This window comes from Oncorhynchus mykiss, chromosome 9 (genome assembly GCF_057628025.1).
Source record: "Oncorhynchus mykiss isolate SJ-2025 chromosome 9, ASM5762802v1, whole genome shotgun sequence".
NCBI lineage: Eukaryota > Metazoa > Chordata > Actinopteri > Salmoniformes > Salmonidae > Oncorhynchus > Oncorhynchus mykiss.
Genome location: NC_143030.1, coordinates 60,041,935 through 60,060,738, shown reverse-complemented (window position 1 = coordinate 60,060,738; position 18,804 = coordinate 60,041,935). Strand labels below are relative to the sequence as shown.

General features: G+C 43.4%; 1 protein-coding gene across 23 annotated transcripts in view; it reads left to right on the top strand.

The window, feature by feature from the left end:
- The window catches only part of LOC110531207 (histone deacetylase 7), a 71,945-nt gene that overhangs the window by 21,639 nt on the left and 31,502 nt on the right, over positions 1-18,804 (top strand). For 4 of the 23 annotated variants that reach the window (XM_090184779.1, XM_090184773.1, XM_090184775.1 and 1 more), the window contains exon 2: positions 3,940-4,130. The exons of the other annotated variants lie outside the window; for them this stretch is intronic. The gene's annotated coding sequence lies outside the window, so the exon portion shown is untranslated. The remainder of the gene's footprint in view (positions 1-3,939; positions 4,131-18,804) is intronic. 23 annotated transcript variants of the gene reach the window in all.

The following is an 18,804-nucleotide window of genomic DNA, read 5'->3' as shown; positions in this document are numbered from 1 at the left end:
CTTTCTGTGAGCTCAATGGCAGTTTTTCTATAAATAAATAAGATCAACCCCGAACTGTGTGATGTAGTTTCCAACAGACCAATCAATATTCAACATAGTTTAGCGCAGAAAAGTGGTAACTACAATGACCATAATCCATTGCGCGCCTACTTGTCTTGTCTATTTCTTTTATACCCGATACATAAGAGACAGAAGGCGTGATTGAGGGATAGAAAGCAGTTGCTTCAAGGTATCTCTACCTAAAAAATAATAATATCTAAGTGATTGATAGTTGGTATTCAGAGGTCGTAAAAGTATGTCTTATTTACTTTGAAGAATTACTAAAATAGTGATTGTCAGACAACAGCTCTATAGAGATGAGATGATGACTTAGAATGAAATAATACAATTTTAAAAATGTAGTATACACAAATGAAATATTTTGTAAAGTAATGTGAATAAATGGTTAAAAAGTGATAAGCAGTAATGGACAGTCAGTACCATCATGGGACTTTTATTCATTGATTTATTCTGTGTTACAGCATTCAACCCACATAACGCATAGTGCATTTACTGTTCAAAAACAATATTGAACTGATCATTCAGCGGTGTGTGTGTGTGATGTGGTTGGTCCACTAGGGTCATCGCTTTAGGGTAATTTCGACACAGAGGGACGGAGATGACTGGAATGTTTATGTCGTGAATGTGATCTGAATTTAGAATGGTCTAGTATAGCTTTGACGTGCCTGCCGTGCATGGAATGCCTTGTAAAAATGATTCTAAAAACACCTGTCAAGACAAACGCAATGATTTACATCTTGTTTTTATGACTGCTCAGAATAAGTTCAGCTTTTTAAAGGCACTTTACACGTCTTCATAAGCTTTATTTTGGAATCCTGCAATTAAATTGGACTAAATTATACACAGAGGTTAGCGTAGGTTTGCAAGCACCACTAAGACAAACGCTATGGCAGGACACACTATATTATGCACTTGAAGACTAAGGTATGGACAAACAGAGAAACACTCTAAATACTCTGAGACAAACGAGCAGGCATCCACACCCGCGCGCGTACACACACACACACACGCACACACGCACACACGCACACACGCACACACACACACACGCACACGCACACGCACACGCACACACACACACACACACATGCACACAGAGGCTTTAAAGGGATAATCCAAACCACTAATTCCTATGATTAACACTGATAAATAACATTAATATGTGAAAACAATATTTTTTTTGTGGACAAATGTTTCAATTTGTGAAAATAGTTATGCAAATCTGTTGCAGCTCAATTTGACTACAAAGCCCACAATGCAATGCTCTTTCTTACGCTGTCTGGCTAGCTAGCTACACACAAAACTACCAAAGTCAATATCAGCATGTGAAGTAGCTAGCTGGCTGTAAAATCACCGAAACCAACTGCACTATTAATTTAAGAATTTCAACCTGCAGTTTGTCTCAGCTGCCCAGTATGTTGCTACGACAACAACGGCCCTTTCCCACGTTTCCCACAGACACAGCGGGCGCGTTGCGAGGTGGTAGGTTACTTGAAGGAGAAGCTGAGTTGAATAATTTGGTGCAATGTTTAGATTGAATACATCTAAGAAAAATATAGACTTTGTCATGTGAGTCAGTAGCTAGCCTAGCGGTTAAGAGCGTTGGGCCAGTAACCGAAAGGTCACTGGTTCGAATTCCTGAGCAGACTAGGTGAAAAATCTGTCGATGTGCCCTTGAGCAAGGCACTTAACCCTAATTGCTCCTGTAAGTTACTCTGGATAAGTGTGTCTGATAAAGACTCAAATGTAGAATGTCATGACGATATAGACTGATGGATGTGTTCTGGACAAGTATGCCCATACCATCTATTGGCTGATTTGGGGATCTGAAGTGCAGGTCATCATTTTAAATTGTTATGAAATGTGATAAGGGATAATGCTCTCTTCATTAACAAGGAATGACAAGTTCCTACACGATTTCCTCATTTCACAGACTTAGAAGTAAAATCATGGTGACCATTTGTATTTTAACCACTGATAGAGCATTGACTTTCACCAAATTGACAGGAGTTTCATGATTTTCTTTGTGTGGGGGAGGTTATCCCTTTAAGGGAGTGACTGACCAGATAGGCTCACCAGCTGCTTCTGAAGCAGATGGTCTGAATGGCACTGACAGCTGTGGATTCCTTCAGACCCTCAACAACAAAAAGAGAGAGGGAGGTATCAGGGTATACAGTATGTGAGTGACAGGTGTTATGATTGGAAATCCTGTCTTGCACAAGGTTGGTTTAGCAACAGTTAAGAGAAAAACACCAATATCATGACTGTGGCAAGACACCACTGAATGCTGAGGAAGACACGTGTTTTACAGTACATTATTACTAATACATTCAGGTTTATAGGAGTCAATGGCCTTGATGAAACAGAGTCGGTTTTAACTATCAATCCCTTACTAACTCTTCCATCTCTCTTCTCTCTGTTGCTGTTGGTTCATTTGTTTGTTGTCCTGGCGCCTATGTAGTGAGTTATCCATTAAGTCACTCAGTTGAATGGGTAGCAGCTCCCCTTCAGCCATTTACTGGCTGGGCTACTGGCTGAATGAAGCTGGAGCGGTGGAGGCTGGAGAGAAGAGTCCTTCTGGCCCCTCATCTTTCAGCTCAAATTCCATGTGAGGAAGAAAGTATTTTTTTTCACCCTCTACAGGAATAGCTTTGTCTTGACAATACTGAACTAGCAACACAATCATTTGACAGAGCCTGTCTGAAAAGTTGAAGAGTTATATCTCTACACTCGTGGTTTATTTGTAGAAACATCTGGTGTACATTGTTTACTACTGTTCATTTCAGAACAGCGTCACGTGGTTATTTAACAACAGTAGTAAAGTGCATATGTTCTATGTTTGCATCTGAAGTGTGTATTTGCGTTCATTTGGCCACTGAGCTTGGCTTTGGTTATAGCTTTACATAATACCATCTCACCAGAAGAAAACCAAACCGAGGCTAAACTTTGCAAACAGGAAGTGTTTCTTTCTGTCTCATTGTTGTATTTTTATAGACTGCACTTCCTTTTGCCTGCTGTGGTTGCCATGGTTACATCAGCCCCCTGATCTCTGGTGGTGTTTATGGGATGGCCCAGGGCAAAGCAGAGCAAGGCTCTGTCTGTCTGGGAGCTGAGCCTGAATAGCGGCAGTAAGAGTGATAGAAGGAGGATGTGGTCTGCTCAAAGATGAGAAGAGAAGGGTGTAGCACCTCTGACTAATTATAGAGCACAGAAAGCAGAGGCAGAAGGGCTGCTATGTGTGTTCTCATCTCTTGCTATTTTGAAGCGTGGTTGGCATGTTGTTTGGAACCTGGCCTTGTTTCTGTCTCAGTCTCTGTCCCCCTGTATGTGGCTGAAACATGAGTTCTGATCACTAAGACGTCCATGCTTGAGCAGGAAACAATAGACTACTATCAAAAATGAAGTCAGGGGAGCAGTTGGTGGGGAGGGCTGTGTGTTTGTTTGTTTGTGTGCGTATGTCTAATTTAAAAAAAAGGCTGAGCGCTTTTCTGATGAAGATTAAAGCTCTTGCTCTGTTCTCCCTGCTTTCTGGGACTGTCTGGCTCTCTGGAACTCATATTCACACTGCTCTGTTCTCCCTGCTTTCTGGGTCTGTCTGGCTCTCTGGAACTCATATTCACACTGCTCTGTCTTTGTAAAGGGAGTAATGGCTGGTTACAAAAACAAAACAGAAGCCTGTGGAGAGCGAGATAAAGGGAGAGAGGGGATAGAGAAACTGGATAAGTGCAGAGGGACACAGACACTTGGTTGTGACCCCTTTAAGAGCGGCGCAGGAGGTTTTAAGGCCCAGTTCTGAGAGCTTTTGTCCAACTTTTTGAACAGTGAACAGTATTTCAATAACCCATGTTACGGTAATGGACTCTGTCTCATGTTCCGTAGTAACACCAACTGTATGGAGAGACAGTGAGACCCTCATAATACATGGCCCATCGTGTTGTTTTCGCTCTGCACCTCCTGAACCTGCAAACGGAAACCTGAGGTGTTTTGGAAACTCAGGTCAGGACAGAGGAAACTTTAGCCTGGACAGAATGCATAATGCATAAAACTCTGCTCTACTGTCAAAGAAAGAGGTAGACACACACACACACACACACACACACACACACACACACACACACACATTGTGAGTTGACATTGGTTAGCTTTGACGTTGTTTCCCTTGTCTACAGGTACCTGTAATCTATTCTGTCTTGAACAGTGTATATATATATATATACATATATATAACGAGATGTGCTTGTCTGTTTTTATTCAGAAACTAAACTGGTCTGTGTTTTCCCTGGAGCTGTCAGCCACTGTTGACAGGTCCATTTCACTTCGCTATGTTTGTTATCCTTGTTATACAAGCTGCCCTGTGGGCAGAACCTTTCAATGCTGATCTCTCTCTCTGCTAGAGCTGCTGCAATCAGATAACACACACACACACACACACACACACACACACACACACACAGGTAGGCCTCAGGTGATTTACATAACGATGAGGGCTGGAAGCACACCTTGCATTGGTTGTCTATAAATAGCTCTCTGGCAGCCCTGTCCTACCACACAATCAAATGAGCTGGTCTGATAGGATCACATCACACTTTACCAGTCACACTGACAGGATCACACTATACCAGTCACACTATGACAGGGTCACACTGACAGGATCACACTATACCAGTCACACTATGACAGGGTCACACTGACAGGATCACACTATACCAGTCACACTATGACAGGGTCACACTGTGACAGGGTCACACTATGACAGAGTCACACTATACCAGTCACACTGACAGGATCACACTATACCAGTCACACTATGACAGGGTCACACTGTGACAGGGTCACACTATACCAGTCACACTGACATGATCGCACTATGACAGGGTCACACTGTGACAGGGTCACACTATACCAGTCACACTATGACAGGGTCACACTGTGACAAGGTCACACTGTGACAGGGTCACACTATACCAGTCACACTGACAGGATCGCACTATGACAGGGTCACACTGTGACACGGTCACACTATACCAGTCACACTGACAGGATCACACTATACCAGTCACACTGACAGGATCACACTATACCAGTCACACACTGACAGGATCACACACTGACAGGATCACACACTGACAGGATCACACACTGACAGGATCACACACTGACAGGATCACACACTGACAGGATCACACTATGACAGAATCACACTATGACAGGATCACACTGACAGGATCACACTATGACAGGGTCACACTGACAGGATCACACTATGACAGGGTCACACTATGACAGGGTCACACTATGACAGGGTCACACACTGACAGGATCACACTGTGACAGGATCACACACTGACAGGATCACACTGACAGGATCACACTGACAGGATCACACTATGACAGGATCACACTGACAGGGTCACACTGACAGGGTCACACTGACAGGGTCACACTGACAGGATCACACTATGACAGGATCACACTATGACAGGATCACACTGACAGGGTCACACTGACAGGATCACACACTGACAGGATCACACACTGACAGGGTCACACTGACAGGATCACACTATGACAGGGTCACACTGACAGGATCACACACTGACAGGATCACACACTGACAGGATCACACTGTGACAGGGTCACACTATGACAGGGTCACACACTGACAGGATCACACACTGACAGGATCACACACTGACAGGATCACACTGTGACAGGGTCACACTGACAGGATCACACACTGACAGGATCACACTGACAGGATCACACTATGATAGGATCACACTGACAGGGTCACACACTGACAGGATCACACTCTGACAGGATCACACTATGTCAGGATCACACTGACAGGATCACACACTGACAGGATCACACTATGACAGGGTCACACTATGACAGGGTCACACACTGACAGGATCACACTGTGACAGGGTCACACTGACAGGATCACACTGTGACAGGGTCACACTGACAGGATCACACACTGACAGGATCACACTGACAGGATCACACTGACAGGATCACACTGACAGGATCACACTATGACAGGGTCACACTGACATGATCACACACTGACAGGATCACACACTGACAGGATCACACTGTGACAGGGTCACACTATGACAGGGTCACACACTGACAGGATCACACACTGACAGGATCACACACTGACAGGATCACACTGTGACAGGGTCACACTGACAGGATCACACACTGACAGGATCACACTGACAGGATCACACTGACAGGATCACACTATGTCAGGATCACACTGACAGGATCACACACTGACAGGATCACACTATGACAGGATCACACTGACAGGATCACACTGACAGGGTCACACTGACAGGATCACACTATGACAGGATCACACTATGACAGGATCACACTGACAGGATCACACACTGACAGGATCACACAGTGACAGGATCACACTATGACAGGGTCACTATGACAGGGTCACACTGACAGGATCACACACTGACAGGATCACACTGACAGGATCACACACTGACAGGATCACACACTGACAGGATCACACTGACAGGATCACACTGTGACAGGGTCACACTGTGACAGGGTCACACTGACAGGATCACACACTGACAGGATCACACTATGACAGGATCACAATGACAAGGTCACACTATGACAGGGTCACACTATGACAGGGTCACACTAACAGTCACACTGACAGGACCACACTATGACAGTCTCACTGACAGGGTCACACTATGACAGGGTCACACTATGACAGGATCACACTATACCAGTCACACTGTGACAGGGTCACACTATACCAGTCACACTGACATGATCGCACTATGACAAGGTCACACTATACTAGTCACACTGTGACAGGGTCACACTATACCAGTCACACTGACAGGATCACACTGACAGGGTCACACTGTGACAGGGTCACACTATACCAGTCACACTGACAGGATCACACTGTGACAGGGTCACACTGACAGGATCACACTGACAGTCACACTGACAGGATCACACTATACCAGTCACACTATGACAGGATCACACTATGACAGTCACACTGACAGGATTACACTGTGACAGTCACACTGACAGGGTCACACTGACAGAATCACACTATGACAGGCACACTGACAGGGTCACACAATGACAGGGTCACACTGACAGGATCAAACAATGACAGGGTCACACTGACAGGATGACACAAGGACAGGGTCACACTGACAGGATCACACTATGACAGTCACACTGACAGGATCACACTATAACAGTCACAGTCACAGGATCATACTATAACAGTCACACTGACAGGATCACACTATAACAGTCACACTCACAGGATCACACTATAACAGTCACACACCAGCCTGAGAGAAGCCATTTACAGGATCACACTATAACAGTCACACTGACAGGATCACACTATAACAGTCACACTGACAGGATCACACTATAACAGTCACACTCACAGGATCACACTATAACAGTCACACACCAGCCTGAGAGAAGCCATTTACAGGATCACACTATAACAGTCACACTGACAGGATCACACTATAACAGTCACACTGACAGGATCACACTATAACAGTCACACTGACAGGATCACACTATAACAGTCACACTCACAGGATCACACTATAACAGTCACACTCACAGGATCACACTATAACAGTCACACTCACAGGATCACACTATAACAGTCACACACCAGCCTGAGAGAAGCCATTTACAGGATCACACTATAACAGTCACACACCAGCCTGAGAGAAGCCATTTACAGGATACAATGTATTATTCCACAGCTGGTTATATTTTCTTCCTCTGGGAAAGTTTAAGCAACTGTATTTCAGAAGTCATACTCATCTCTGGTGCTTTTTCTAGATGGAGTTTCTTTTCTGATGTCCCTGTTGTGTATGCTCTTTGTTGTAAGTTATGTTCTAAACCTTTATTAGTGGGAGGTCGATGGACACAGTGGGCCATGAACATTCCTGCTGTAATTCCTGACATACTTACCCTGCAGAGAAAATATACATACTGCTGCGCTCTCTCAACCCCTCTTATCTGACCCGACTCTGTCTATCATACTGCTACAGCTCAGAGAGAGGGGAGGAGTGGACAAGGGAGGAGAGGATAAGATAATAGAGGAGAGTGGACAAGGGAGGAGAGGATAAGATAATAGAGGAGAGTGGACAAGGGAGGAGAGGATAAGATAATAGAGGAGAGGGGACAAGGGAAGACAGGATAAGATAGAGGAGAGGGGACAAGGGAGGAGAGGATAAGAGAATAGAGAAGAGGCCAAGGGAGGAGAGGATAAAATAATAGAGGAGAGGGGACAAGGGAGGAGAGGATAAGATAATAGAGGAGAGGGGACAAGGGAGGAGAGGATAAAAGAATAGAGGAGAGGGGACAAGGGAGGAGAGGATAAGAGAATAGAGGAGAGAGGCTTAATGCGCTAATGTTGGTCAAATGGACAATGCACCAATCCTCTCCAACCTGGCATGGTATAATTTGATATAGACCTTTTCTTAATTTATAGTCTAATCAACGCTGATAAATAGGCTATGGACGTGTGTATTTGTTTCTATTTTAATGATTGTCATACTATAGCATAGCTGTCTCTCCCCTTCATACTTTCCCTGTCAATTCCTATTTGATATTCTTCTTTCGGAAAGCCTAATGGAGGCCTAGTTTAAAAATAAATAAAAAGTTAAGGAGAAATATTTGCTCTTGTGTCTGACAACCGCTGGTGGCTTTGATTGACGGGTCCTTTTACGTGGTGTTTGTTTGTGAGTTCGCTGATTCTCTCTCTAGGCCTGTGAGGTTGACCAAATGGTTGGATTGGAACAGTGAGGAGACAAATCGAGGAAGATTTTTCTTGTCAATGTGAGGATTTTATTAGCAAACATGAAGCCATAAAGCCGGCGACTCTACAAGTACCCAAGAAAGCAATGGTAACTGAACTAAATGAGTATAGCACTCACTTCTGCCTTCATGAAGTGATTTGAGAGGCTAGTTAAGGATCATATCACCTCTACCTTACCTGACACCCTAGACCCACTTCAAATTGTATACCACCCCAATAGATCCACAGACGATGCATTCGCCATCCCACTGCACAATCCCGTCTGGACAAGAGGAATACCTATGTAAGAATGATTCCAGAGAGCAACGTCACAAGGCCTATATACCAGTAGTATTATATTATGTAAATTCAGAAAGTGTTCTAAAGTAGCATGTCTGGACTCCATCTCTTTAATAAGAATCAAACGCTCCTGTCATGATTTCATCTTGTAAAAGGCCTATTTTTAGTAGCTTAGGCTACATTATTTCTATGACGACACAGGGCTAGACCTAGATGCAGACACAGGAGGCAGATGGTTTGAGACTCTGATATTTATTAAAATACAAGGGGCAGGCAATAGGCAGGTCAAGGACTGGCAAAAGTCCATAAACCAGGTCAGAGTCCGAAGGCACAGGGGGGCAGGCAGGCTCCAGGTCAGGGCAGAAGTTCATAAACCAGGTCAGAGTCCGGAGGCACAGGGGGGCAGGCAGGCTCCAGGTCAGGGCAGAAGTTCATAAACCAGGTCAGAGTCCGAAGGTACAGGGGGGCAGGCAGGCTCCAGGTCAGGGCAGAAGTTCATAAACCAGGTCATATGGACGTTCTCCATATGCTGTTTGGATGCCATGACAAGGGTTTCAAGACTTACTAGAGCAATTCCATGGACTATTTATCAGGCAGCATGCCTCAGTAATTCCCCTGCCGGTGATGATTCTGTACAGCCTACCCAGCTTCCCGAGAACCCCGCCTACGTCCTCCTGAGCGCTATGTTGGGGACCCTGGAACCTGCTAGTCGTTTCTTTCCCAGTGCTCCCTCATCTTTGAGCTGCAGTCCTCTTCCTTCCCTTCGGACCGTTCGAGAATAGCGTATCTTATAATGCTAATGTCTGGTAAAGTGCTCTCCTGGGCAACAGCGGTTTGGGAGCAACTACCCGCCATTTGTAGAATTTCATTGCAGAGGTGAGGAAGGTATTCGATTCTCCGGTGTCTGGGAGAGAGGTGGCCCAAAAGCTACTTCGATTACGCCAATAATCCCGTAGTGTGGCAGACTACGCAGTAGACTTTCGCACGTTAGCCGCCAAGAGTGCCTGGAAACCAGAGTCTCTGTTCCTTACCTTTCTTCATGGACTATCCAAGGAGATTAAAGACGAGCTCGGGAGTTACCCCTGGACCTCAACTCCCTCATAGCCTTAACCGTAAGGATCGATGGACGTCTATGGGAGCGCAGGAGGGAGAGGTCTGTTTTTGGCCCCACTCGTTCGTCCACGGCTGCTTGCTCGCCCCCCAAGAACCCCGGAAGTCCCCAACGCCTGCATTTCCGAGAGGATCCGAAGGCATCTGAGTCCCCTCGGGAACGAGCGACTCACTACCTGACTGACCCACAGCCAGACCTCACTAGTGACTACCTACCCTGACTGACCCACAGCCAGGCCTCACTAGTGAATATCTACCCTGACTGACCCACAGCCAGGCCTCACTAGTGAATATCTACCCTGACTGACCCACAGCCAGGCCTCACTAGTGAATATCTACCCTGACTGACCCACAGCCAGGCCTCACTAGTGAATATCTACCCTGACTGACCCACAGCCAGGCCTCACTAGTGAATATCTACCCTGACTGACCCACAGCCAGGCCTCACTAGTGAATATCTACCCTGACTGACCCACAGCCAGGCCTCACTAGTGAATATCTACCCTGACTGACCCACAGCCAGGCCTCACTAGTGAATATCTACCCTGACTGACCCACAGCCAGATACATAGGCTTGTGTTGTCAACAACGGCATGACAATGATCAAGAACGCTGCTATATTGACACTCATTTTCTACTGTGCCTACGCAATGGGGCAGAGCTAGGTTGTCACCTCAGGGACGACTACAGAGGCTTAACTCCAACAGTTGCCTGTTGTGGTGCTACAGGCCATTACATATCCGCCTGTCCAGTAAAAGACCAGACTCATCAGCTAGGTAAGAGTGCTATAATATTAGTACTATAACAACACAGGGCGAGACCCAGATGCAGACACAGATGGTCGAGTCTCTGATATTTATTCAAATACAAGGGGTAGGTCGAGGGCAGGCAGAAGTTCATTAACCAGGTCAGAGTCCCGAAAGGTACAGGGGGCAGGCAGCAGAGGTGTGGACTCAAGTCACATGACTTGGACTCAAGTTGAGTCACATATGATGACTTGCAGCTTGACACCAATGACTCGTGACTTAACTTGGACTTGAGCCTTATGACTCGACCTGACTTGATACCCTCCCCAAGGCCAAATATAAAAAATGATGCTATTAAAAAGTGTGCAGCGCATCAACTCTTCATTTAACGGATTACAGTTTGAATCGGACAGCAGCCAATCAAATTGTGCCAGCGGAGAAAAAGTTGTGTGTGGCAATGCAGAGGAACGTCAGTGGGTGAATTCAGTTGGAGACCCTGGAAAGATGATACCCTAAAGTATTATTTTCGGTTATAAAGACTACGCTGTCGTCAACAAAAAACGGATTGCAACTATATATAACTTTGCTTGTGTAGCATGTAGGCTAAGTAACATTAAGTCAATGAGCCTCCACACAGTCAGTCAATGGAACGTGATCATTGCAACCAAGATTGACCTACAACTGGCTAGGCAGTTGGTAGCCTAAATCCTGCCTGATGTTACTGCTGTTCCTAAAACCATTGACATACTACTACTGTAACCACACACAGAGTGAGCCTACAGAGTGTGTGAGAGAAGGTTGGGCGATTGTGTACAAGCCTACATCACCCGATTGTGCCCCATAGTGGGGGTCTTTCTCATGGCTACCCATGTATTAACATGGAAATATGTTTATTTGGAAAGTAATATATATATATATATATATATATATATATATATATATATATATATATATATATATACACACATATATATATAAAAGCATTAATGATTTGCGTAAATGTAATATACTAACTATTACTCGTTAAAAATATGAAATGGTATTACATTTGGTGTTGAGCATATGACTTGTTTAAGACTCAAAACTCAAAGTCTAGGACTTAAGACTTGACTCGGACTTGCCTGTCTTGACTTGGGACTTAACTTGGGACTTGAGTGCTAAGACTTGAGACTTACTTCTGACTTGTAAACCAATGACTTGGTCCCACCTCTGGCAGGCAGGCTCGAGGTCAGGGCAGACTGAATGGTCAGGCAGGCGGGCTCAGTGTCAGGGCAGGCCGAACAGGTTGAAAACAGAAACTAGGAAAACCAGGCGCACGGAAAACCATGCTGTTAGGCTTGACCAGATAGCATGAACTGGCTACAGACAAGAGAAAACAGGTATACAATGGGGATAATGGGAAGATGGGCGACACCTGGAGGGGGGTGGAGACGAGAACAAAGACAGGTGAAACAGATCAGGGTGTGACAATTTCTCTCATTACGGTGTCCTCTCTACACTGCCATCGAATGACCGCAGCAGCAGGGTTTGTGACTTTAGGAGTGGGAGTGTTTTTGGTTCGGTGCGTCAAAATAGGATAAGTAAGTACTTTTTTTATATGCAGGAAAGGTAGACATCTTTATTTTGACATACGTAAATGCAACAGATCCTCTTCAATCTGCCATTTCTTACTGTCTATATTATATATTAATATAAATTATAAGTAATAACCTTAAATAATAATGATGAAATGCCATGATAATAAAAAAGTGTAATGGCTTGTTTAAAAAAATATATATTTGGAAGTAAATTCATATAAAAGTCTACAAACAGAATTGTTACCTCCCCTTTTTTACACAAGGCCCTATAGGCCTAAGAGAACAGTAACATTTCAACAAAATGGACACATGAAAAACAATACAAAAAGGAAAAACCAGTAACAGGGTGTAATAGTGAAAATCCATGTTTCTTATTGCCTATGTTTCTTATTACCTATGTGTGACGGTGTGTCAGTGACAATCCTCTCCAATCTTACATTTCTTAATCTGTAGACTAGACTAATACTTAGAGGTAATAACTTGAATACTAATATGCTACTGATAATAATGGTACAAGTTGCAGAGATAAAAGCCACTTGTTTCTTTCTGAATAGTTATGTCGGTGAACGTGTACATTGGCCTGGCCAAGTACCATATTCTCAAATGTCAAGGCCGTCACAGCCCTCCTTATTCAGTCCTGAAGTTTACAGGGCTATGCTACCTGTTGTAGCTGATGAGATGTGGTGTCCATCCTAAAAGTTGTGTTTGGCTGGAACAGTTCCGTTATGTTTCAAACAAAGGGCAGCTCCGAGACGTACACAGCACAGCTAACCCTGCAGGAAATCCTGTGCTGCAGACAGGAATGGCATGCCAGGGTTGACCTCGTGCACTAAACACATACACACACACACACACACACACACACACACACACACACACACAGCAATAGGTGGGCCTGCAGGAAGAGGGAAGGAGGTGTTGAATTATACTGAGAGATGGTGGAAGACTCCTCCTCAGGAGTACAACACACACATAGAGGGTGGATCATAATAACACGGTGACTTTCTCAGGGGTGTCAGGTTGTCATAACAATCCCCTGCTTCGACCTCTCTCCCCTTTCTTATCCTCTCCCCTCCCCTCTGCTCTCTACCATCTCCTCTCCCCTCTCCTCCTCTACTCTGCTCTCTACTCTCTCCCCTCTGCGTTCCGCTCTGCTCTCTACCCTCTCCTCCTCTCCCCTATCCTCCTCTCCTCTCCTCTGGTCTCTACCCTCTCCTCGTCTCCCCTCTCCTCCTCTCCTCTGCTCTCTACCCTCTCCTCCTCTCCCATCTCCTCCTCTCCTCCTCTCCCATCTCCTCCTCTCCTCCTCTGCTCTCTACCCTCTCCCCTCTCCTCTCCCCTCTGCTCTCTACCCTCTCCCCTCTCCTCCTCTCCTCTGCTCTCTACCCTCTGCTCCTCTCCCCTCTCCTCCTCTCTTCTGCTCTCTACTCTCTCCCCTCTCCTCCTCTCCTCTGCTCTCTACCCTCTCCCCTCTCCTCCTCTCTTCTCCTATGCTCTCTACCCTCTCCTCTCCTCTCCTCTGCTCTCTACTCTCTACTCCTCTCCCCTCTCCTCTGCTCTCTACCCTCTCCTCCTCTCCCCTCTCCTCTCCTCCTCTCCTCTCCTCTGCTCTCCTCCTCTCCTCTCCTCTGCTCTCTACCCTCTCCTCTCCCCTCTGCTCTCTCCACCTCTCCCCTCCCCTCTCCTCTCCCCTCTGCTCTCTCCACCTCTCCCCTCCCCTCTGCTCTCCCCTCTGCTCTCTACCCTCTCCTCCTCTCCCCTCTGCTCTCTACCCTCTGTTCTCTCCCCTCTCCTCCTCTCCCCTCTCCTCTCCCCTCTGCTCTCTACCCTCTCCCCCTCTCCCCTCTGCTCTCTACCCTCTCCTCCTCTCCCCTCTCCTCCTCTCCCTGAGTGGAGATTCTAAGAGTACATGGCCATTAAGGACAGATTGTTCTTCAAGATATTCAAACCTTCATATATGACCAGCAGAGTCAAATATTAATCGCAGCGTGCACTGAACTGAACCCTTCCGCTGTTGAACTTGACTTGTGTTTTCAGCTTGGGCAAGTATAGTGCTTTGTAGTGTGTCGTAGTGGAGTAAATGTTGTATTAAAAGGGAACATTTTAGCATACACTGGAATGTAGACCAGAGGATACAGTGGTAATAGTGTGGTAGACAATGGTCATATCCCTGACTGTCACCACTGACAGTTCTATAGACTGTCTCCAATACTTTAGTGTGTACAGAGTGACAAGACTTATCTACAAACCCTAAGAAACTGTGCACACTAACACTCACACTCAGACACACACACTCAGACACTGGGGGGGGGGGGGGGGGGCACCTTTGCATTAAATGGGCAATCTGCAGTTGCTACATCCATTTTTGAACTAATTCATATGTACACATTGATTCTTGAAGGATATAACTCATTAATGATATGTACACATTGATTCTTGAAGGATATAACTCATTAATGATATGTACCCATTGATTCTTGAAGGATATAACTCATTAATGATATGTACCCATTGATTCTTGAAGGATATAACTCATTAATGATATGTACCCATTGATTCTTGAAGGATATAACTCATTAATGATATGTACCCATTGATTCTTGAAGGATATAACTCATTAATGATATGTACCCATTGATTCTTGAAGGATATAACTCATTAATGATATGTACCCATTGATTCTTGAAGGATATAACTCATTAATGATATGTACACATTGATTCTTGAAGGATATAACTCATTAATGATATGTATACATTGATTCTTGAAGGATATAACTCATTAATGATATGTACCCATTGATTCTTGAAGGATATAACTCATTAATGATATGTATCCATTGATTCTTGAAGGATATAACTCATTTATGATATGTACCCATTGATTCTTGAAGGATATAACTCATTAATGATATGTACACATTGATTCTTGAAGGATATAACTCATTAATGATATGTACACATTGATTCTTGAAGGATATAACTCATTAATGATATGTATCCATTGATTCTTGAAGGATATAACTCATTAATGATATGTACCCATTGATTCTTGAAATATATAATTTATTCATGATATGTACACATTGATTCTTGAAGGATATAACTCATTAATGATATGTACCCATTGATTCTTGAAATATATAATTTATTCATGATATGTACACATTGATTCTTGAAGGATATAACTCATTAATGATATGTATCCATTGATTCTTGAAGGATATAACTCATTAATGATATGTACCCATTGATTCTTGAAGGATATAACTCATTAATGATATGTACACATTGATTCTTGAAGGATATAACTCATTAATTATATGTACCCATTGATTCTTGAAGGATATAACTCATTAATGATATGTACCCATTGATTCTTGAAGGATATAACTCATTAATGATATGTACCCATTGATTCTTGAAAGATATAACTCATTAATGATATGTACCCATTGATTCTTGAAATATATAACTCATTAATGATATGTACACATTGATTCTTGAAGGATATAACTCATTAATGATATGTACACATTGATTCTTGAAGGATATAACTCATTAATGATATGTATACATTGATTCTTGAAGGATATAACTCATTAATGATATGTACCCATTGATTCTTGAAGGATATAACTCATTAATGATATGTACCCATTGATTCTTGAAGGATATAACTCATTAATGATATGTACCCATTGATTCTTGAAGGATATAACTCATTAATGATATGTACACATTGATTCTTGAAGGATATAACTCATTAATGATATGTATACATTGATTCTTGAAGGATATAACTCATTAATGATATGTACCCATTGATTCTTGAAGGATATAACTCATTAATGATATGTATCCATTGATTCTTGAAGGATATAACTCATTTATGATATGTACCCATTGATTCTTGAAGGATATAACTCATTAATGATATGTACACATTGATTCTTGAAGGATATAACTCATTAATGATATGTACCCATTGATTCTTGAAGGATATAACTCATTAATGATATGTACCCATTGATTCTTGAAATATATAATTTATTCATGATATGTACACATTGATTCTTGAAGGATATAACTCATTAATGATATGTATCCATTGATTCTTGAAGGATATAACTCATTAATGATATGTACCCATTGATTCTTGAAGGATATAACTCATTAATGATATGTACACATTGATTCTTGAAGGATATAACTCATTAATTATATGTACCCATTGATTCTTGAAGGATATAACTCATTAATGATATGTACCCATTGATTCTTGAAGGATATAACTCATTAATGATATGTACCCATTGATTCTTGAAAGATATAACTCATTAATGATATGTACCCATTGATTCTTGAAGGATATAATTCATTAATGATATGTACACATTGATTCTTGAAGGATATAACTCATTAATGATATGTACCCATTGATTCTTGAAGGATATAACTCATTAATGATATGTACACATTGATTCTTGAAGGATATAACTCATTAATGATATGTACCCATTGATTCTTGAAGGATATAACTCATTAATGATATGTACCCATTGATTCTTGAAAGATATAACGTATTAATAAGTGTGGTGCTGTAAAGAGCAAACCGTCTTACCACACCCTTCCAGAACCCCAGCTGGGCTCCATTAGCCTCCTAACTGGGAAGGTTCTGGAAGGGCGTGGTAAGACGGTTTGCCCTTTACAGCACCACAATGCCTCATGAGTTAGTTCAACTGTCATACCCCATCAGAACCCCAAATATAAGCTTGTTTTACTCCAATATTTGTAAACAAAGTCAATGTAAACAAACACTGTATAGCCTCAACATATTTTTTATATCATGGATGGGCAGTTTCCTTTTTGTTGTTGTTGCTTTTTACAGTAGCAGTGGTTCACTTTGTTATCGTTTCAACTGCAAATATCTTCAGCAATGTTACTTTTTAAAAACTGCATACACATTATGCTCAGACATATTCAAGCCTTTTTTCCTTGGAGGATGTTGTTTGTGCTACATATCCTCCCGGCCGATGGATCAGGACCTCTGATGAGGAGGACAAACAAAAGTCACCATTGAAATTAGCAGCAAAGCCTGAAAGAAGTGTTCCTCCCACCCCAAAATAGATGTGGAATCCATGCCAATTAGAGACTCCATTCCAGTCAGGGTCAACAAGAGGAGGAGGGGGAGGGAGAGTGGGAGGAGGGGGGGATGGAGGGAGAAGGACGGAGGGGGAGGTGTCTGACCAAAGTGGAGCAGATGTCACTTGGTCAACACTTCCTGTTTTGTTGGGCTTTTTATTTTGAGATGGCTAATTTGGAGGGCCAGCCAGTCGCTGAGTCTTTGGCTCTATGTGTGGAGTTGGGCCTGAGATTTACACTGAGTCTTTGGCTCTATGTGTGGAGTTGGGCCTGAGATTTACACTGAGTCTTTGGCTCTATGTGTGGAGTTGGGCCTGAGATTTACACTGAGTCTTTGGCTCTATGTGTGGAGTTGGGCCTGAGATTTACACTGAGTCTTTGGCTCTATGTGTGGAGTTGGGCCTGAGATTTACACTGAGTCTTTGGCTCTATGTGTGGAGTTGGGCCTGAGATTTACACTGACACTTTGGCTCCCATTGTTCCCGTTTCCCTTTCCTCCTAGCAGACCTGACCACAGAGGACATCACTCAGCGTCAGCTCAGTGTGTCTGTCTGCCTGCCTCCATCACCACAGACTTGCCACAACTATCTTTTTTACCAGACTTTACTTGTTTTGTAACCCCAAAATAAGGACACAAATCAGCAGTTCACATGTGTTAGTTTCTTTCCCTGGATGTGTGTACTTACTCCAGGTTTGTACTACCGTTATGATAGTGGACAAATCATTTATTCATGCGTGGTGATAAAGGTAAAATGGTTCGAGTTACAGAAAGACTTTCTTTCTTTCTTTCTTTCTTTCTCAATCAGTCGTTCTGTGTTCTGCCTAATAATCTTGAGGGATAGAGGTTCCCGTACACACTGGTCATACTGGTAGAACCGATCAAGGGCGAAGAACGATAGAGTTCTGGGAAGGAGATGAGGAGGAGAGACTGATTGTTCAGTGTCCAGTGGGACTCATCCTAGCCCTGAACCAGGCTTCAACAGACACATCTGATCTTCATCATCACATCACACCATGACTTGTTG